We start from the raw sequence: 21,653 nt of genomic DNA, 5'->3' as shown, positions 1-21,653 counted from the left end.
ACTCCAGCTCTCAGCTAAATAAAATGCTTAAAATAATTTGAAGTGCACGGTCTAGACACACCCCATCCTGAGAACATACTTGCCACCAATGGGCACCAGAAGTCTCTGAAACATTGAAAAGTAGAGAATTTCCTTCCCTTTGGAAACAATGACAGGCGCTCCATGTGTTACCTTGGACTCACACTGTCAGCTGCTTTTTCCTACCTCCACAAAACACATTCAAAATTGTATTAAGAGCTTAATATTATGTTGTAGGTCCATGCAAACCCCTGCATTCCTGTAACGATCAACTTCTACAGGCAAAGAAATTGACAAATCTCAGCATGTAAACTGGTTACAAGCCTTGTTGTCAGGAGCAGTAAAAGTCTACATACTTTTTTAATCAAGCTGAAAACGATAATCTAAAGCCATAGGATGACTTGACTTTTGTCTGCATAGAGAAGAAAGTGCAAGCTGTTGCAGAAAAAATAACATTTACTGATGATACACAAATTTTAAGAGAGACAAGTGTGAACAAACAAAAGCTGTTTCATCAAATTCCGTAATAGAGATATGCAAAGGAAATGCCAATATGCATTACATTAATAAGATGCAGTTACTGGCAGGTAGTTAACCCTTTCAAAATCAGTGATGCTGAAAACCATGAGACTGGATTTCCTCATTTCCCTGCACGGTATGTTCTGTTTGGTCTATCATGGGAAAATCCCCTTTGTTTTAGTCAACTTCAAAGTTTATTTTGGTGCAAAATTCCCCTCAGATACAACAATGTGACCACCTGACCAAAGCCATAGTGTGGTAACACACATACATGCTACACTTCCTCCTACAGCATCTTTTGCAATGTACGCTGTTCACATGCCAAAAGCTCTTTCACCAATAGACTGTTTATTGGGAAATTAGGTAAACTGGCCAACTGTGTGTACCAATTAAAGGTAAAACACTGATAAAAGCTGGTTAGAACAGACAAGCAGCAATTTATAACAAGAGAGAGCAAGCTTGATGGAGAGAAGAGCAGGAAAAAAAATTATTAAAATGGTGTCCCTAAATTAGACCAATTCAATTTAATTACTGTATGTATACATCATGTATTTACATGTCACCTTGATAATCATCCATCCATCAAGAAACAGTATCCTGGTATGAGCAGAGGCCCAAAAAGTCCAACAGGTTTGTAGAAGGCTCTGCTGAGCAGATTGGCCAGAAAAGGTCTCACTCCTCCAGACCCCTACCAGAACCTGCAGGCAGTTTGTACCGCGCTCCCTGGCAGAGCCGAGACACACACACACACATACAGTGAGCTGACAGCCAGGCATGGGTTTGTGGAGCCTGGCGAGGCCCACACAGGGCAGTTGTGTGCCTACATCCCTCTGCAGACCTATCTGCTAGAATTTTACACAAGTTTAACGCAGGCCATCTGCGTTAGCAGCCCAAGTGACAACGCCGGTGCACCACCGCCCACCGCACCAGTGACTGCACAGCAACGCCGTCTCGCTCTTTTGAGCCACCTTCTGCCACAGCTCTCTCCACTGCAAACCACTGATGTGGAAACAAAAAAAATCCGTGCGGGGCCATTTCTCATGGAAAGCAGCATTAAACATCCCAAGCACCAAGCTGTAAAGGAGTGGGGGTCTGAGAGGCAGATTTGCTCCTAGCGAGAGCGAATGTGGTACTGGTAAGAGAGCCACTGCCTCCAGTACATTTAGAAAAGGTTACATATTGCACGGTTCCTTAGCTACTCCACACTGTGCTTCTGTACACCGCACTATATAATCTCTCAGTGCAGTAGGTGGGCTGGCTATTTTTAAAGTGCTTTGGATGAGTTTAGGCTGATTATCATGCCTCTTTGATTTTCCTCCTTTTTGCAAAAGAGACTGAGTTTTGACTCAGAAATAAATACGTCTGGCGAAAGAAAACAAAGTCAGGCTTTATATAAAATTTACACTGAAGATAAAATTAAGTCTAAGTACAAGACAAATCATTTTGATACGTGGTTAATAAGTTAATAAAGATACTATTCATCAACCTACTGCAGTTGAACATTATAGTGATTTATAATTCTCTGGAATGTTTTTTACTGGTGTATTTATAACTGCTTACACCACATGGTCGTCACATGGCTAACAAGCTCTGCAGGAGCTGTTTGTTATTTGGAAAAAGCATATTAATGAAATCTTAACATAAAGTGAGTGACCAGACAATATATTATCAGATATTGTATTTTGTAATCCATACATGAACTAAAGTATTTACCAGACCATTCTTTAAATAACTGTTAACATACTAAGCCAGCAGCGGTGATTCATGCATATTAAATAAACAAGAAAGTAAAGGTTTGCAATGGAAAACTCTTCTATTGCTGTCAAAAGCGGAACCCAGTGAACTGCAAAGCACTAATAAATACATGCTGCTGAATGCATTCTCAGGTTAAAGAGTTTGAAGCTCAGCCTCAGAAAGTGTTTGGATAACAAAGTCTCTTATTAATTCTTCCTGGCAGAGGTAAGAGAAGAATGCTGTTTGCACTATCTGTGGCCTTTGTTGTGCGGCTGGCAGTGATGCTGCTCTCCCCTCAGCCTCTGCCCGAGCAGCTAAGGAAGAGCTCACCACTCCTCCCTAAGGCAGGCACTCTGTACTCAGATGGCACCGATTGAGCTGCTGCAAGAAGGGTTATGAACTCTTGCGCTTCCACAACTCAATTTCAAACAGACTTTTAGTGCCAAGACTCTTGCACAAAAGCTTGTTTACAGATTAGGAAAATGAATAGGAAAATAATGCAGTTGCTCCTGTGTCAAAACTTAACTGAACTCTACATATATCCCCAAGGTCCTACAATTCACATCCAAATATAGACTTAGATACATAGGAATAAGGCAATTTTAATACAAACAGAATTTCTAGAAGAGCATTGTTTGAGCTTTATTGACTAGTTAGAAAGACAAGCTAAATGGCCAACTTATCCTGGAAAGCATCAGACCCTTTTTCACAACTGGTTGTGATCTGGTTAGTAGGACACAAGACTGGACTCACCACATCCATACTGCATGTGCCCTCTGGGTCTGAGCTCGGGGCTTGACCCATCAGACTTACCATTCCTGCGTACAGATTCAGATGCCTACCTTCCTCCTTCTCTCTCTCCTTCTCATCTTTTGAGACTAAACACTAGCTGTATTAACACTTTTCCCTAGTTTCATCTAGATGGCTTGACTTTGAACTGGAACAGGGCAGAGGACTTGCTTGCACAGCAACCCCCAACATTGACCCATACGGCAGCAATTAGCAGCAACTCCTGTCACCAGCTCTTCGCACTGAATAGAGATCCCTGAACAAACACACCCTTGTACACTAGCTCTCCCCAGGCCTCAAGAACCCTGGGATGCTGCAGAATCATCAGTAAGAAAACCCACAGCCCAGAGTCTAACATGAACTGTGTGGACTGGCAGTAAGTTACAGCACAAGCCCAACTGAAGTTTGAGCAAAGTGCAGCTACAGACAACCCTTCTGTTCTGTTTCTGGATCAGATAATGAGTTGTTCGTGATTTTGGACACTTTTGTTTGCTTGTTTTGCATCTTTTTCTGAGACCCTCTTTGTCTGACCTGCATGTACTTCCGAAAGTGTATCTGGACCAGGACTATGCCTCACTGTGAGCGCTACATCAGCAGCTTAGTGCATTTAATGCTTCTTTTAGCTTCAAATTTACCCTTGTACTTGGGAGTCTTACGGCATGCACTTGAGACCATCACTGGTACATGGAAAGCAGTTTTTCTCCTGGTGGACCCAAGGGTGATGTTGCAGGGTACCGTCTAAAGCATCCCACTTGCAATGTGAATAGTCCAGCACTACGTCTCCTCAACATGTACGGTGCAACCCTAAGACCTCCAGCCATTGCAAACCTTGCTGCTGGTAAAGGTGTGATGCTAACCCACAGCCCTAGAACTATGAGGGATCGTGCCCGGTCGAATGCTGGTCTTTGTCTCTTTGCATCACAAATACACTCGTTGGGTTGATACAGTACTTGGAGCGTTTTTATATAACTTTGTATCATTTTGCAATGTTGTAAAGTCCTCTAGGACTGCAGAAAATCTCTGGAGAAATGGAAAAAGAGCAGGAATGGGAAGTAAAAAAAATAGAAAAATTACTAGCGGTGGTGTGTGAACTTCATGAACCTATTAGAGAAATCCCAGATGCAAACTGCAATATAGAGCTAAATTCCGGCACCCATTACTCACCCTGCTTTTGCAACATGAGTAAGTCATGCACACAATTAGATACTGCCCTGCATGAGATATCCAGTATAACCTGGACCACACTGCATGAGGGATTTTCTGTCCCAAAAGCAAAGAGAAAAAAAAAAAAAAAAAAAAAAAAGAGTGAAAAAGAAAGTAGGAAAATACAGCAATGTGAAAGTTCTAGGGCAACATATTATCAGAAAGACAAAGTATGACTTGCAGTTACATATGTAAACCCTGAACTCTGATTTCGGAGTAGATACACATCCCATGTTCTCGTCAGGCATTTGCCTAGGGGTAGATGATTTTGCTGGACATTAAGTACCTTCAGAGGGGGGTCAGATATTTTTTCTTTGTTGTCTTTAAACTTACTGGAATTTATTTCCAACTTTGTTCTAGCTCCAGTTTAGTTTTGTCCAAGATTCTCTCTAAGCGTACCCTACCCAATGTGTGGGCTAGGCAGACTTTAGAAATAGGAAAGACACAAATGCGGAAATTGCCTCTTGCTTTTTCATTCTCTCCTTACTTTTTCAATCTTTCACTGTTGCACATAGATTGTATGTTGCATTCCCGCTGAGAAATGCAGGGCACGTTAAATAAGGGGTACTTCAATCAAACCTCGATCTCTGAACACTCCTTTTTGCATGGTCAGAGGTCCAGTCTCTTCCTGTCTCGTTCCTTCACAGTTAGTCTGTTGTGAGCCTCAAATTTCATATCTTCTCTGTTCTCCAAACACCTACTCCTTTCCTTTTTTCCTTTTTCACTTGCTGCTTTTGCTCCTATGTACACAAGGACACACCTCTGCACTACCATACTCCACGTCTCAATAATAAAGCAGATATTTTGTATGCAAATTAAAAAGCTAAGTAATCATGAGTAAAGATAAAGGAGGTAGGACTTCAAGAACAATGCACTGAGGAAGCAAAAATGTCTATACCAGGTTAATGTAATCTCTCTGTGGTGGCCAGAAGTGAACACTTAAGAAAAAAATGTGAAAACACCTTGTTTGGAGCAATCCCTAACCTGATAAGGTCTTAAAATTTCCATCAATTAGTGGTTTGGGGATTTCTTGTGCAGCAGCCGGCGTCCAGACTACCATACTCCGTACCCATACATTAATTTAATTTCTCAGTGCCCTCTCATTTGCATCGTTGTGAGAAACAGTGATTAATTGTTGTTTGAATCTTTTTACAGAACTAATATGCGGTGCTTCCACTAGCATCCTGTACGACTACTGACGTGCTACATCCAGTCCATGCAGCCATAACATTTTGTTTCACAGCCAACCAATAATCACAAGCCGGTATTATCTTCCACAATAAAAACAAAACAACTATCATTTTATCACATCTGTTTTCTAGCTTCAAGCAAGTGTTTAAAGGCAACTCTGGAACTGTCCATATTTCTCAAGATGCTTTTTCCAATTCATCCCTCTGTAGTGCCAGTGGCCGTACAATGCAAATTAATTTGTATGGTTTTGGATTTAAGCCTGAAGGCAAATGGCAGCCCCTGATTTTCCACAGCCCAGAGTACACACACTCACAAATGGCTGTAATACTTATAGTAACGCTTTGTTAAACGGCAAGTCTAAAAAGAGGGTTAATGTTGCCTTAAGAAGATCAGATGAACAAGGAAGTCACTGTAGTAGTCTTAGCCTACTTTTCAAGAGTTACTGGACAACATGTGACATATTTATAAGTAGAACAGAGCTCATATATAACTCAGGAAACATGACTTTCAAGAAATTTCAACAAATTTGAATAAAACCCCTTAGGGTCCTTTCAGGTTTTGTTGACAATTTTTCAAGAATTTGTGTAGCTTCTGCAGCTGCATATCATAGGATTTCCAGAACGGATTGACTCAGACACACCCAGCTATTTTTGTAGGGTTCTGTAACTTACAAGGCGCTATAATGGCTATACTCATTACTTTGCTTTAATTGCCTTAACATATCTTGCGCTTGATACTGCTGGGCTTCCTAGCAACATGAAGAACCCAAAGAGTCCCATTGATCTCGGTGAATTTTGGATCAGGTTAAACATACAGAACAATATCAAGAGCAACAGCAAAATCTAAACTGGAACTAGGCGGATGATATGGTCTGTCTCTATCCTCGTAATTTTCTGCAACAGTACTACCTTCACAGTGGGTGAAATCCTGATTTCACTAACATCACTAACTAACCTTCTACAGATCTCACCAATAAAGTTTCACTGATGCATATGCCTTACAAGTTAATTCACTTATGCTGCTATTTCTAATTTGAGAGCGAACTGCCTTGAAACTTGTCAGAATGTTTATTTCTTAAAAATAATTATCAAAAGAAAGATGCGAGGGCTGGAAAATACTGAATATATAAACTCAAAAGCTTAAGCGCTCAACTCCAATTCTTCGTATATCTGATGCAATTTTCTCAATGGTTGCAGCATAATTCTAAATTACTAACAGGGCATTTGTCTTTTTCATTTCTTTTCTTTCGTCTTTTTCCTTTAAATTTGCAGCTGCAAATCAATGCGAACTCACTCAGCGATTACCCAGGAGAAAACTTCTATTTTGTAAAGTGAACATTGTGCTTTCGGGACCTCTCTGAAAACTCTTAACAATGTTCCACCCTTGGGCCTTTCCATCCTCCAATCTCTAGCTTGAAATCCTGCATTCTCACTAGCTGTCCCTTTTAAAATATGCTTTTGAAAAACTGCATTGAAGTGAAAAATGTTCATGAAGAACTCTGTTATTATTTTAAATAGCAAAGGTAGATCTCCTGCCTTGATCCTGGCATCTTATCGCTTTTTATTTTTTTTAATTTTGGCCAAAAATAGCAATAAAATAGACCAATTCCCAGTTTCCTATGTTACAGCCAACAAACTGATTACATTATTACTGGATAACATCACCTCTTTGGAATTAGGCTGCTAGCTGAGGTCTTATTATAGTAGTGAATTCACACCACCAGTTAGCAATGTCAGCATTTCTATTATAATAGTCTCTTCCTCCTCCTACTCTCTTTTCTCAAAGGACTGAAATTTGGATTTAAAAATGAATTTAAGGTTGAAGCACTGACAACATAATCCCCATCCATAAATCCATGGCTTATCATTTTAGCACATTTCTGACAAGTAGCTTGGAGTATTTTTAAGTACAGGCCCAGTCATGCCTTCTTGCTATATCCAAAACTTGAGCGTGTATCCAGAGAACGTAGCACTCATTCCCATCACCTTCATGCCTTAAGTTTCTTGATAAATGAGCTTTTAATAATCTCTTAATTTTAGGGAGCAACTGCTTTTTAAGTCGTGCATCCAGCCGATAGGGCGGACTGGAAGATGTATGTTGCCACAGCTTCACTTCAAAAACCTATTTCGGAACAAGGATGTCATGCATGAAGCATGTTTCTCTAAAGCACTGTGGGTGCTGAGCTCCGCAGTGTAAAGGATCTGAAAAGGCTCCACCTGGGACCTCTGCGCAGAAGCAGGAGACCCAATGTGCGCTCGCCATGAAGACATCTGCCATACGTTCTAGCTGGGACATGCCACGAGGACTCCATGGAAACCACATGCAGCTAAAACCCTGCAGCTCGTTTGCTGAGCAGGGCAGACCATCAGTGGTGCATCACACCGATGCTCCCTGGCACTCTGACTCCGGGTCCCTTTCCAGGTCTTAGCCCCCCTCTTCCCCCACCTCCCCGCCGTTCAGCCGGCTCTCGGTTTTGTTTGCCTTTGCCCGGGTGAATACAGACGACGCTCCCCGGGACACGCTGCCTGGGGGGGCGCCCAGCCGGGCTGAGTCCCGCTGGGCCGAGCTGGGGGCCAGGGCCGGAGGTCGGCCCCGGCCCGCTTGCCCCAACCAGGCCCTGGGCACAGCAGCCCCACCGACCACATGCCCCGGGGCAGGGACACGAGGGACGGCCACCCCCTCCCGGACCCGACGGTCACTTACGTTGGGGGACGGGTGCCGCCGGGAGCGCTGCCGGCCGCGAGGCCGGACCCCGGCCCACCTCCGACGGGGGTGCCGGCCCGGCAAAGACGGGGGGGGGGAAACCTCCCGTTCGGTGTCGGAAAGGTGAATATTTGCCGGGAAACCGGGCGTTTATTCCACCTTGCAGGAGCAGAAGGACCCGGGGGAGGGGAAGGGGGAGTGAGGGGCGGCGGTGCCCGGGGAAAGGGGGGCGAGGAGCGGCCGCGACGTCCCCGCTCCCCGCTTGACCGGCGGATCCGCTCACCGGCGGGCCCGCCGTGAGTCACCCCCCGGCCGCGGCAGCGTCAGCCCCGCCGCGGCGTTGGCAGCCAGACGAGCCGCGGCGCGGAGCCGCCGCTGTCCTCGGATGAACCCGGCGGGGCTGCCAGCGCCAGCCGAGTGCGCGCAAGGCGAGAGTCGGGGCTCTTGCCGGCGCGGCGGCGTGCGACACCCCTTCGGCGGGGATGGCGGAGACGGGGCGGGGGGCGGGAGCGGGGGGGGGCGAGCCCCTCGGCGGCCGGGCCGGAAAGGTAAGCGTGGGATAGGGAAGGTGCGGCGGGAGCACGGTCACAAAAAGGGCAGGGGGCGAGGCGGGGGGGGGGGGGGGGGGGGGGGGGGGGGAGAAGGAGGCACTGAGCCCCCGGGCCGCCCGTCCCCGAGGCTGCGGTGGCCCGGGGAGTGGGGAGGGGTAGGCGCCCCGGGGAGGCGGGAAGGGGGGCGAGAGACCCTCCGCGCAAGGGGAGGGTGGGGGGGATCGCTCTCGCCAGCGGAGATGCTCATCGGTGCGAATGGCAAACATCCCCCCCCCCCTCCCTCCCCCCGGCCCTGCCGTGTTAAAAAAATAAAACATCAGCATCCTCTGCCCCGCGGTGCAAAGATCCGGCTCCTCTTGGGCGAAAGGTGTACCGTTGCCCAACAGCCTTATCTCCCCGCTCCTGCCCGCGGGGGGTGGCCGGGGCCGCTGCGAGCAGCTACCGGCGATGTCTCGAAAGCCGCGGGCAGGGTCACGGCCGCTGCCGCGCTCCCACCGGCGTGTCGCCGAGGTGGCGCAACCCTGGGGGAGGGCGGGGGGCTCATCGCCAGCGTCTTCCTTTGCTCCCACCTGTCATCCTGAGTTTTTATTTCTTTGCTGTGCTCCCTCCCCATCCCCGACAGCTGGAGCGGGCGAGTCCCTAAGGAGGGGGCAGGTTGCCCACGCGAAAGCACGGAAAGTTTGAACCCTGGGAAGACACCTTCAGTCCTCGGCCCCTGTCCCGGACGGCCCCAGCGCCGCGCTTCTCCCCGGCCTTTCGGCAAGCCCTGGCTACCGCGCTGGCATCCGCCGGGGGCTGCGCTGCACCCCCAACCCGCGCCCTGCGGAGCTGGGGCGGTGGGGAGAGGGCGCCGCTCTCCCCCCGCGGAGCCGCGCTGGGAGACGGGATGCCGCCGGGGAAGCGCTCGGCATCAGGGAGAGGCGACCCAGGGAAAGGGCTTTTAAGGAAATTCGCCCTCGGGGAGGTGGGGGGGGTGGGAGGGACGGAGCCCCTTTTTTGGCCGTGGGCGAAAGAGCACTATCCGCACACGCAGCGCAGATCGTCGCGGTGCAGCAGGTGCCTCCGGGCCCCTTCGCTTCTTCCCCGCTCCGTCCCTGAGAACAGCGCCCGAGGGAGCCCAGAGACAACACCTTAATAGCCGTAATAATTAAAAACAACAACAACAACAAAAACCCCCTTCTGCCTGGCCTTAATGATCCTTTACACACATTCCCCGCCCGCTCCCTCCCCCGTCCCCCCGGTGAAGGGCACTGATTATTCGCACTCTGCTTGCCGAGAGCGCAGCCTGATGAAAGGACTTTATCCTCGAGTGACTCCATCGCTTGCTCCTCCTCCCCCCTCCTCCTCCTCCTCCTCCTCTTCGCAGCCCGCCGGCCGCCTCGCTTCGCTCTCAGCCCTAATTGGGCTCTTGCTAATATGATTAAAGCCCAGTTAAATGTTTCTTGATAAATCTTGTCAAGAGAGGATCCCCCCCGTCCCCTCCCCTCTCCCTGTTGGTTGTCAGAAGCCCGGTTACAGACAGGACATGCCCGGCTCCTGCTGTTCATACTGTGGTGGGAAGTTGGCATTTCACAATTGTTCCTTTAACAGGGTTGTTTTGGAGCCGCTCCTGGGGATTGTTCCTCTTCAGGCCGGGCTTGCTGATAAGAACCGCCCGTGGCTTTTATGTAACACGTTAGGATTTGGTCCTGGTCCCAAAATCGCGCTGTTTCTTTAGCCTTTTATTTCTTCCCCCCGTTCCCCCCCCCCTCCTCTTTCGCTCCCGCTGGTGAGCTCTTAGTAGCCTGTTCCCGGAAAGGCTCTTGCTCGCTGCGAGCCGGCCAGGCGCGATCGCCCCTGTGAAAGCCGCGCAGGTCCCAGCGGAGCTGCGCGGGGGCGGAAGGTGCGCAGCGGGGCGGCTCGCTCGCGCAGGGCTGGCGGAGGGCAGCGCTGTGAAGCGGTATCGCGGCCACCGCCACCCCCCCTACATCCCCCTCCCCGGGAAAAGCTCCTCGGCTCCTCCGGGAGCCGTCGGGGGAGGCTCTCCCGTTGCTGCCCGCCGTTGTGCGAGACGCAAGTTTGGCGGCAGCGCTCACCTAACGCGCTCTCTCACCTTAACCTGCATCTGTTTCCTTATGGTTTGACTGTACTTGGGGCTCGGGGGGTTCAACCCCCATCCCGCCCCCGTTATCTGGTTGAGTTAGGAACCGACAGGCGGTGGTGGAGGGCGAGGGTTGTTGCCCGGGGCCGGCCGCGGGCCGAGAGCGCTGCGCCCGGGCTGGCGGTGTGGCTCGGCTCGCCCCGCCGTTTTGGGGTGCTCGTTAGTGGTGCTGTTGGCTCGCTCGCTTTTTGGTTTTCATTTTCCTTTGGGGGTGCCGAGCTTCGGCCGGGGCTTTTCGAGGGCATTTGGTGATTGATGCTTCAGCCTCACTGGGTTTGGGGGCTGGATGGGCGTATAGCTGTTTGGGGATATGGGAGGGCTGTTTGCTCCCCCGTCGAGCCGAGTATAGCCACGGACTGGAAGCTCTTCGGGGCTGGAGGTGGCATTTCCCGATGGCCCGTCGGGCCCCGGGCTGCGTCCCGCGTCCCTCCGCTGCAGGGGGCAGAGAGCTGCTGCCGCACTGCATTTCCACGGGGGACACGCACTGCCGTCACCCACGGGAAGCGGGGGCACAGGCCGCCGGAGGACACGGACCGACTGACTCTGTCCCCCATCCCGGGGAGGGGGAAGTGCCCCCAAATCTTTCCCGCTCGCCACCTTTCCAGCCCCGCAGGCTACTCCTCTTCGTGCCCGAGGCTCGCCCTCGGGGCCGCCGGTGCGGGGCCAGGACGGTCCGCGGGAGACAGCGGAGGAAGAAGGTCAAAACAAAACAAAACAAAAAAACCAAAAAAAACCAAACGAAAAATCACCCCCAGCCCCGGGGAGCGGGGCTCCAGCAAAAGCGCCTGTTCCCTGCGCAGGGGGGAACCCGAGCTAAGGGGCAAAACGGAGCTCGCCCCCCCTCGCCGAGCCCTGCCGCAGCCCGGTCGCTCCGCGCTGCCTCCCGGCGGCGGGAGCCCGGGGGCGCGGGGCTGAGCCCCGGCGAGGCGGGGGGGCGCGGGAAGAGCCCCGGCGGGATGGGCAGGGAGGGGGCAGAGCCCCGGGGGGACGGACAGGGAACGCGGAGTTGAGCCCCGCCGGGGCGGGCAGGGACCTCCGTCCCGAGGGGGGGCGGATTTCTCCGCGTTTGTTCGCCCCAGCGGAGCGTCGCCCCACCTCGGGCAAGGTCTCAACCGTGGTTTGAGACCCTCCCTTCCCCTTTCCTTCCTCCTTCCCCTGTGGTTCCCCCCCCGGGGGGGGGCATCTGGGTCTGTGCGAGACCACAAGAGCTGCGGCCCCTTCTCCCCGGGGCTGTTGATTTACCCGAGGAGAGTCCCAAAGAAGAAGCTGTTTGTGCTCTAGCTGGAACGCTGGAAGCTTTCTAAGAATGGTGCTTTTCTTACTCGTTTGGTTTTTTTTTTTAATTTTATTTTATTTTTATTGGTACATCGAACCAGCCTACAGCATTGCTGGCGTCTTTCCATCAGGTGCCTGGGGCTCAGAGGAAAATTCAAATGAATCTTAAAATTATGAGACAGCTTCCCTCCCCTCCTCCCAAATAAAATAATTATACAGGAAAGAATTGGTACAAACTGGCCAGGAAGGGTTTCAGGCTGGAAACAGAAAAGCACCTTCACTCCACCAGAGCGTTGAGGACCCAGAAAGGCCTTCCGCAGGCGGGAAGGAACCAAAGCAGCTGGAAGATGGAATTTGACTGGTATGTGAACCAGCTTCTGAGATGTGGTTACCACCCACAGCAAGGGACTTGACCCTATGATCCAAAACATCCCTTCTAATCCTCTTCCTATAAAGTAATAATTTGCCTTTTCATGCACCAAAAGAATTTCCAAGTACGTTGCACACATTAAACTATTCTGCTTCACAGCACTCGTAGAGACAAGCCCATATTGCCATTCTACACCAGAGTTTGCTTCAGGGGTCACATTTGGAGCTCCTCACCACCCAGCACTCCTCTGCTCACTGAGATCCCAAATGAGACTGATGCTGTTAGAAACTGTGAGAAGGCTACCTGCAAATACAAAAAGCTGTTTTGCAAGGTCCAGGAAATACCAATTTTGGATGTTGTTTTAAATCTAAGTATATAGTACCAGGAAACATGCCTGGACCTGGAGCTTTTAGGTTTTAGACTCCCGGTGTTTGACTATTATAATTATTTATCTAAGCTCCATTTGCCTTGATAAGTAACCCCTGTTACTTTTAAAGGAATCTTGCTGAACTTACTGAAAGATTTCCTGCTCACCTGACTTACAAAAGCAATCGTTTTCTTTCTGAATAAGTGGAGAGGACTGGCTGATCCTCATGCTTTCGATGTAGACAGAAAAACCTAGACTCAAATCTACTTGCTTTTCTTATGCAAATCTTCTCACAGGATTAGAAGAGAAAGTAAGCAGCAGTCCAACCTTAAGATCTTTTTCTTTTTAGAGGCAGCCTGTTGTATAAATCTGAAACAGAAACTGTTTTCATTTGAAGATCAAATAGAAGTTATCTAGTGAAGCTGACAAACAGGGGCAGAATAATCTGTTTGCATTTTTGGGAAATGGATAGCTCTGGTTTTGTTTCAAGGCAAGTAACTTTTAAATAATATTTAACGAAATAATTGACCTTGATGTTTAAACTACAACTTCCTTCACGTCATTAAGCCCACTGCTTTTAAAAAAAATGTTTAGTATCTGAACTCCGGCGTTCATTCTGCTAATCTCATAATAACATTTGTTTCTTGTGGAATTTTATTTGATGAACTCATCGGTGAAAGAGCAGAGAAGGAGTTCAGAACAACACGAGCTTTACAGCTCATTTATATTCTTTTCTTCCTGAAAAAATAGCAGAAAAACCATATGCAGAATGACTTTTCAGGAATAATTTTTCAGATGGAAGGAACAAGGAGAAGCTTTGTACAGCTGAACCATAAGCCTTGGGACAAACTCAGTTCTTTTAACATATATTCTGACTTTTAAAATACATTGCAATCTTTGACTACAAAAAATGATTTTGTGGAATTTTTCCTCATGATAATTAGGGTCTGAGTCTGCTTTTGAAATGTGTGAGAAATGGAACTAACTCCATAAAGTGTGTCTATCACATAAAGCTTTTAGGACAGCCTGATTCACACTGTATCCTCCTCTTTGTTCAACTGACAGATTTCCAACTGCAGAAAGAGGCACATATCTGGGGGCTGCTATTATCTAAGCAAGCTAAATATGTCCATTTTGGATCAGTTCTATTTTATTTGAATACCCACAACTTCTGCTTGGGGATCTTAAGCATGAAAGGATTGCAGAGATATGCATTTTATTAGCTATCCATCAGTCTTTGTACATGGACGAAGGTGCATAAACATACACATTTACTAGTCTCTCTGCTCTGCAAGAGTTCAGAAAATTACATGCAAAATTATTTCAAATAAAAACAAACCAGCAACCAAACAAGATACACATTACCATGCAAGAAAGCCGGCAATCAAACAAACAAAGTGGGAGGAAGTAAAAGCAATAAATGAGCATGCAGAGTTTAACCTAATTTTTATTTGGCTGTAAATGAAAAATCTCGTGGCAGCAGTGGATTTTTTTTTTTTTTAAAGTTACGCTACCCTTGAATTACAAAACACTGGTATCTACCTAAACACGGTTGTGTACGCTGCATGTCATGTACTCATACACAGATGAAAGCTCTTCCTTTATCCCTCCTGACACACATTTTTTCTCTCCAATGAGTTCCTACTTTCAATATGTGGATATATGAGGAATGGGGTTGATTTACTCCCAACAAGGGACACGTAGCTAACGTTTCCACTGATTAACAATATTTGAATTCCCTCCCCCGTGCACAAACAGTCAGCTCAATAATGATTGCAGGCCTGTGATCTAGAGAACATGGTGCTGTTACACAACTGGAGATGTTACGTTATCTGAGCAGGGTCGCGCTGATCATGGGACAATACAAATTCTGTGTCAGGTACCGTGTTGATGTAGGCTGTCTCACCTTCACACAAATGTCAAGCAGTGCAGGCAAGCACAAATTAAGTGGCAGAGTCATCTCCCATCTCGGCATTATCCTCTGCCTCTTCCTCCTCTTCGGCAGAATTGGCATCTCGGAGCAATCCCAGTGCAGTCCCTTAAGTTGCGGTCCAGCTCCTCAGCCCCACATACTAGGCACCAGCTGACTGACTGGCTAACACACAGTGTCTGACACAGGGACAGCACCCACATCAGGAGAGATGACGTGTGTTTGCAGGAGGTATAGCTACTGAGCAGTTTCTGTTACCCCCAGTACTACAATCCCATGCTGTGGCTCAACACCAGCAAGTGAAGGGAGGAGGCAACCCCATCCATGGGGGGCTATTGTGCAGTTCCACACAGGCTTCCTCCATGCCTGCCAAGCTGTATTTTCACCGCTTACATGCTTATGCAACTACTGCTCTTCATTTTTACAGGGAACAAGAACACGGCACCTGGGCATGGCAGTTCTTGACCCGAGATGCTACAACAGAGTAGTGGTTGTCGTTCACATGTAGTTACTTGCAGAAGCTGCTGGGCCTAATTTTTTCTTCTTTAATTATGAGCTACAGGGAAATCACAGTATAGTAACTCTTCATAGTGAATTTGCTGCTGTCATTACTATAAGTCACATCAGACCTAGGACCTGCGTGTTTCATGGCATGCAGCTGACACCCAGCCGATATGTCTTTTCCCGACAACTGAACACAGCCTGCAACATACTGGCAGTGACAGGAGATGGCATTTCAGTCATACTGGGTAGACATTCTCATACCATCTTCTGCTACTCTGATGGTGATTTGTGCAGAACCCACCTGGCATATTGCCTCAGCCCAGGGACTAAAATGCATCTCCTCAGCACAGACTTTTAGCAGGGAGCTGTGCAAAACCAGGCTTCTCTGTGAGAATGAATACCCTCTCTTCCCTGTTCCCCTGAGGACAGTTTACCTTGAGATTGTGCCAGATCTTGGGAAATTCCCTCACCTTAATACTCATATCGACTGCCCTCACACCAGTTTAGGGAGCCAGCGACAGTGACTGTCCTGAATTTCATCGATCTCCGGTTGTCTTGATTTAGCATCTTCTGTCCTAAAAATCTGTTATCAGGTACAGGTATTCTTTGTATCCTCTGCTGAACTGACATGGAGCATTTTTGTACACTGTGTAAGAGTCACTGAATATTTCTGCCTGTTTATCAGCGCCAAATTCAGTGTTTCTTACGGAGATCGTGTCAGTCAAGTTGTAAAGCTCTTCAGGGTCTGTAGGTAACATGTTATGCAAACGCCTCGGTCTACTGCTGCTTCTCTGAGTTTAAACAATATCTGTCTGGATACATTTCCTTACCCTTTCCTCCAGACGTACCTCTGGCTCCTTCAGAGAGCCCTGGGGAAGCTGAAACCATGATGAAGGCGCTAGCGGTGTGAATACATAGAGGATTAAGACTGCTAGCCGCTGCAGCATGTCACTTCTGCCTGCGACTTACTAAAGCAGAAAAGTCTTGTGGCTGACATGTCCTCCACTTCACTGGGTTACGTGACACATGCCAGAAAATGTGTCAACCCACTCCCCGTCTCCTCGGCATTATTAGCCCAGGGAAGGAAACACAGCCAAAGAACACGCACACAACTTTGACAGGTTCTGCCTAATCCACCCACATAATGACATTTCTTATGCTAAGTGCCAGAGCGGTGTAGGGAGGCCACTGCCTGTACCAGCTGCTGGCAAGTCAAAGTTAGTTTCATGGTTATGTTTAAGAGATAGCCTGACGTTACATTAAGTCTTTGTCTCCTGTGGTGCAGCGCTCAGAGAATGACATCAAAAGCCTTCCTAATTCACCCCCTGGGTCATTTGATTATAGGCATGGCACAGAGCCGTGCTGCCCCAGGAGACCATGAGTCACAACGACACCCATGACTATCCTCTTATTCCACGGAAGGAAGTAATGTGCTTTGAGCATAAAACAACCAGGAGTAGATTACATCCTTCCTCGTGTCAGCTTAGCCCCACTGGCTGTCGGGGCAGGCACTGGAGAAGTGAGGGCAGCCTCTCATTTCCCAGCCTTGCTCCTCCCCACCCCTACTTCAGGGAAGCCGTTCCTCCCCATGCTGGGACATGCCGTGTGGGCAAACCACACGAGAGGGTTTTGCTCAGCCAGGTGAGGAAGAAGATGCTCTGGCTCTCTTCTCCAATGTGGTACAGTTATGTCACATGGTGAAACATCCATCTCTCCTCCAACAGGACAGGCGTATCTGATCATGAGGATGCTGTGTGTTCTCCGTCCCTTGGCATTTGTCCTTGTAATTAGTCTATCTGTTTCTGATTTATTTATTTTCAGGCAGTCTTCTGCACCCTTGCTCCCTCACTTGGGCACATGGGGCAACCACAGACTTGCCCTTAAACTACACAGAGAAATAAAATCAGAAACAGACTAACCACAAGAATCAATAGCAAGAGGCAGAAAGCACGTGATTGGATACTGCAGTTCCCTTCGGGGATCCATCAGCCCCGAAACGTGATGTAACTGGGCTCACGTACCGCATCTGTGAAGGGGGTAACAGATCCCTCTTCATAACCTGACTCACAGGGTAAAACTACACTAGCTCAGAGAAGCCAAGGCATGTTTAAAAATCATTTCTAAAGAGGAAGAAGAAGTCCGGTTTGTGTTCGCAGAGCTAATGCAATCGCCTTCAACTCTGACATGACTCCTGTTAGTGTTATTGTTGCTTCCCAGAATTTAGGCTTGAATTTGGCAGAAGTCAAGAAGCAAAGGCATGTGCAGAACCACTTAGAGAATCAGTCTGTCTGTGTGCATGGGCCAGTTCTTTCCTGAATAAATACCAGTCACTGGGCTGCTGGGTAAAGTGGGAATATAAGATGGCAGTCAGACGTGTAGGCTCATACCCACCAGGCAAGGCTATTTCAGGAGGCGATTTACCTTTTTTTCCTACAAATAAACACAATTGGATAATGAACCACACCTCCCAGTACCATTAAAATACATGTATTACATTCCATAACTGTTCCTCATTCGTCTCCCAAAAGTAGCATCACTGCCTGGGAGGGAGTATCAAGACATTAATCAAAAATAGATGAGCAGTACAAGAAATTAAGGACAAGCAGATGAGTATAAATAGCTTCCTGCATATCCAGAATACAGGAGCTGTCTGAAAACATTGTGATTAGAGTCAATACAGCCACACAGACAGTGTGCGCAGCTCTCACTCCTATACTGAACATCTTATTTGACACCCTATGGTTCTGTAGCCCTTCGTCAGGTGAACAAAGTGAAGTTGTCATTCACGTGATAGATCAGACAATAGAGAAACCCTCCAGACAGAAACCTCTACTTGTTTCTGGCTGGGAAAAGTAAATCTTTCCTTCTTTTGGAATCCACAGAAATACAGATGCAAAAGCAGGACTCGGAAAAACGAGAGAAGATAAGGTATTGTTCCTGCAAGCAGAACATCCTGTCTTCGAGATGGGTGAGTACTTCCAAACTTTCCAAATGTTTCGTTGCCCTTCAGATAGATCATAGATCTGCCCCCCTCTCCTTCCCAGATACTTTCCAGCATTTTAAGCAATAATAGAAGCAAGCAGAAAGCAGAAGTTAGTGTTGGAAAAAAAGAGATGAGACAAAAAAAGGAAAAAGAAAAAACCCTGAGGATGTCCTAAATTCCATAATCAACCTTCCGGACACTGCCACAAAATTTTGCATATCTCCACGAAGACTTGGCTGATTCTGGTTGATCATTAGCAGAACTTGGTGCAGCTGTATAAACAGCAGATTTCTACACCTACAGGCCTTCATTCATTTCCTCCAGTGAGGTTTTTAATTTGACTGGCAGCTAGCCTATCTGGGCAGCTGATAAGAGAAGAAAAAAATCCCCCTTCAGTCTTTACATCTCCCCTGCCTTTCCTCTGGTTCTCATGATAGAAGTGTACAAAGAATTAAAGAGCTCTCAATACATTGGTAGCCAAATATTTACCCTAAGTGAGGTAGATTATATTTGCTTACGGTATCCATTGCCACGCTGGCATGTGTTCAAGACTGTCTAACTCCTTGGAGTACTATTCAATACTTTGAAAAAAACTTTGTTTATAATAACCTGTTAGCCAATGAGCGCACATTTGGTGTTGTCCAGGGAATACTCACTCTTGAGCTCACATGCCTGGCGTTTGGGATAGCACTTTGTCTACCTTCACAAACACAGCATCGGGGACGGTCCTGGGATGTGGCCAATTTACCTCAGCCTTTTGCAGGATTATTAAGAGTATTTTGAGATTCTCTCGGGCATTTCACCGCAAGAAAACATAAACAATGTTCAGAGGAAACATATTCTTTCAGGAAATACAACTTGGTCTTAATCAGCTTGCTTTTTTGGAAGCGTACTTATTTTGACAGCATTTTTGATGGAGACAAATTAAAATTATATTTACATTATATTAACATTTACATTGAGTAATATTTAAAGTATTGTTTCCATAAAGTGAAAACATTTAAGTGTTCCTTGTTTCATTTAATTTTGTTTTGAACTTCACAGCATTCATATGTTTAACATTTTTCCTATTAAATTTAATATTTTAATGTCATTATAACTTTTACGGTTTCTGGTGTGAGAATGATTTGACATTTATGGAACACTTCCATCATGCCAAATATATTTTCTCTGACATGAAAACTTCAGCACCTTCACTTTTTTCCCAAGTGTTGGAATTTCCCATAAAATGGAAATTCTGTTTCCTGACCAGCTCTGCTAAAATTTCTTGCTCTATCAAAAAGAAAGGGGGAGGGTGTCACAAATACACAACCGTAAACTTGTCAGGATACATTTCTCATTGTTGGCTCATATGTTGCCCTCTTTTGGTAGCTTTTGTACTGTACTACACATACAAATCTTAACTGCTGTAGCAACTCTGCATCCAAATGCTGAATGTTTGAACCAAGTAACTGTGTGAGGAGAGCAACAGGTTGTGAGGTAGGCACTTGAACTAGCTTATCACAGAATTACAGAATCACAGATAGACATCCTATCAGGAGAATAAAAGCACTAGGGGATGAATGAAGCGGTGCAATGTGAAATTGCAATGACATAAATAAAGGGCAACGAAAAGAAGAAAAAGGAGAAGGATCTGTAGATATTCAGTCACATGAATAATTTAACCCCATATCCTGACTTCCATCCCATCATGACAAACATGACTTTCAAGTATTTGTTCAATCAAGATTTGTAAAGGGAAACTCTACCCTAATCATCATTCCCTTGGTCTTTCCCTGTTGCTTTTTTCATAATCTGTGCAAGGATTTTGTAAAATTCTTATGGGTATTGACTAGTCAAGCTCAGAAGAGTGCCTGCTAACTTTCCAAGACTAAATCCCTGCCAAAGCAAACTCTCTTATTTTCACTATTAAATTTCTGAAAGATAAAATTAAATATTATGTGTTCTTTTATACACTGATTTGCTAATACTAATTATAAAATCATGTGATACTAATCACATTATAAGTCTAGAATCATTAAGTGAAACACTGAAGTGTTAATTTTTTCCAGAAGAGAGTTGTTTTCTACTATTTCTGAGCAAAATTTAAAAAAACAACAAACAAACAAAAACAAACAAACAAACAAACAAACTCAGTCTGTGGCAATGTTTAAAAGAGTCTGAGGAGCTGGGTATTCACCTTGTCTTGACTTTCAAAAAGAATTGAGTACTAACTCCCGCAAAATGCCATTCTTACAGAACAAACTGCTCTCTGTTTCAGATAATTCTCAGTTCTAAGCACAATAAATGGTTACACAGACAGATATTCCCACTGTTATCTGTGATCCCAGTTCAGCACTTCACAGCCTTATTCTTTAAAGATTAATTTTCCTTGGTTTGAAAATCAGCATCAAGAATTCAGGCTCAAAAGAACTCTTTTATGAACAGTCGCAGAGATGATTTCAGAGCTCAGAAGGGAACCATTCCTCCCACCTTGAATTGTGGAGCTTTTGTGGCCACTCCATATGATCAGGAATTCTTGGGATAGGGAAGAACTCCCAGCCTTCCAATGTAAAGACATAAAGCTGTGCTTTATAGGCATTCTCCGGTGCTTTATTCAAATCCATCTAAACCCCCAGCAACACAAACTCCCCTTGAACGACCATCTGACAGCCTTCCAGTTTTCACCTTAAAAAAAATACACCCAAAAGGCCTGAGTTTGCTGCCTTCCTCCCTTACAGTTAAATAATACTGGCTGGTTTAAGCCTTTGCAGACCTTTGTTCCATGCATAGGAATGCAGCAGCCTTATGGAAATACATGACTGCCTGCTGATTTCAGTGCAGCCAATATGCACCTTTCAGTGGCCAAGAGCTCGTAGACTTTTGTCACATTTCCTGGCAGGTTTAACCAAGCCCTTTCTGCTCCAGCCTAACAAAGTGTTTAAACATGTGCACCGTTTAAGCTGATATGTAGTTTCTTTGTTAAAGCCACCTAGTAGGGCTATAAAGGCAGTTGTAAATCAGCAGCACAGCTCGTGCACTTTAAGTTAAGTTTGTGCTTAATGAGATGCTGGGTTTGAGCCTCAGTCTTTCCCCCAAAGTGATTTTTCCAGCCTTTGAATTGCTGTGGGATTCCTTCCAACTCCTTCCAGTCAGTCAGCGGCTGGCAATATTGAACACAGAGTTGAATGTAGTAACACAGAGCTTTACACGTGAACTATTACCTCCCTGCTTTGTAACACGTCTATATGTGCAGATATAGCCTTTATCACTGTGCAAATTCATCTCTCATTCCCATCTGATCTGCTGTCCACTATACCTTGAAACTCTATTAGCAATATTGATGGCAAGAACATGTACATTCATATATATCTTCTTTTTTTATTTTTTTTTTCCT

At 46.5% G+C, this 21,653-nt stretch overlaps 1 long non-coding RNA gene across 1 annotated transcript in view; it reads left to right on the top strand.

The window, feature by feature from the left end:
• Positions 1 to 8,662: 8,662 nt before the first annotated feature.
• Positions 8,663 to 21,653, top strand: part of LOC141466030 (uncharacterized) — a 34,818-nt gene continuing 21,827 nt past the window's right edge. Inside the window, exons 1-2 of the long non-coding RNA XR_012463287.1 lie at positions 8,663 to 8,705; positions 18,177 to 18,262. This is a non-coding gene — a long non-coding RNA (uncharacterized lncRNA). The remainder of the gene's footprint in view (positions 8,706 to 18,176; positions 18,263 to 21,653) is intronic.

This window comes from Numenius arquata, chromosome 6 (assembly GCF_964106895.1).
Source record: "Numenius arquata chromosome 6, bNumArq3.hap1.1, whole genome shotgun sequence".
Taxonomy (NCBI): domain Eukaryota; kingdom Metazoa; phylum Chordata; class Aves; order Charadriiformes; family Scolopacidae; genus Numenius; species Numenius arquata.
This window is presented reverse-complemented; position numbering and strand designations above follow the sequence as displayed.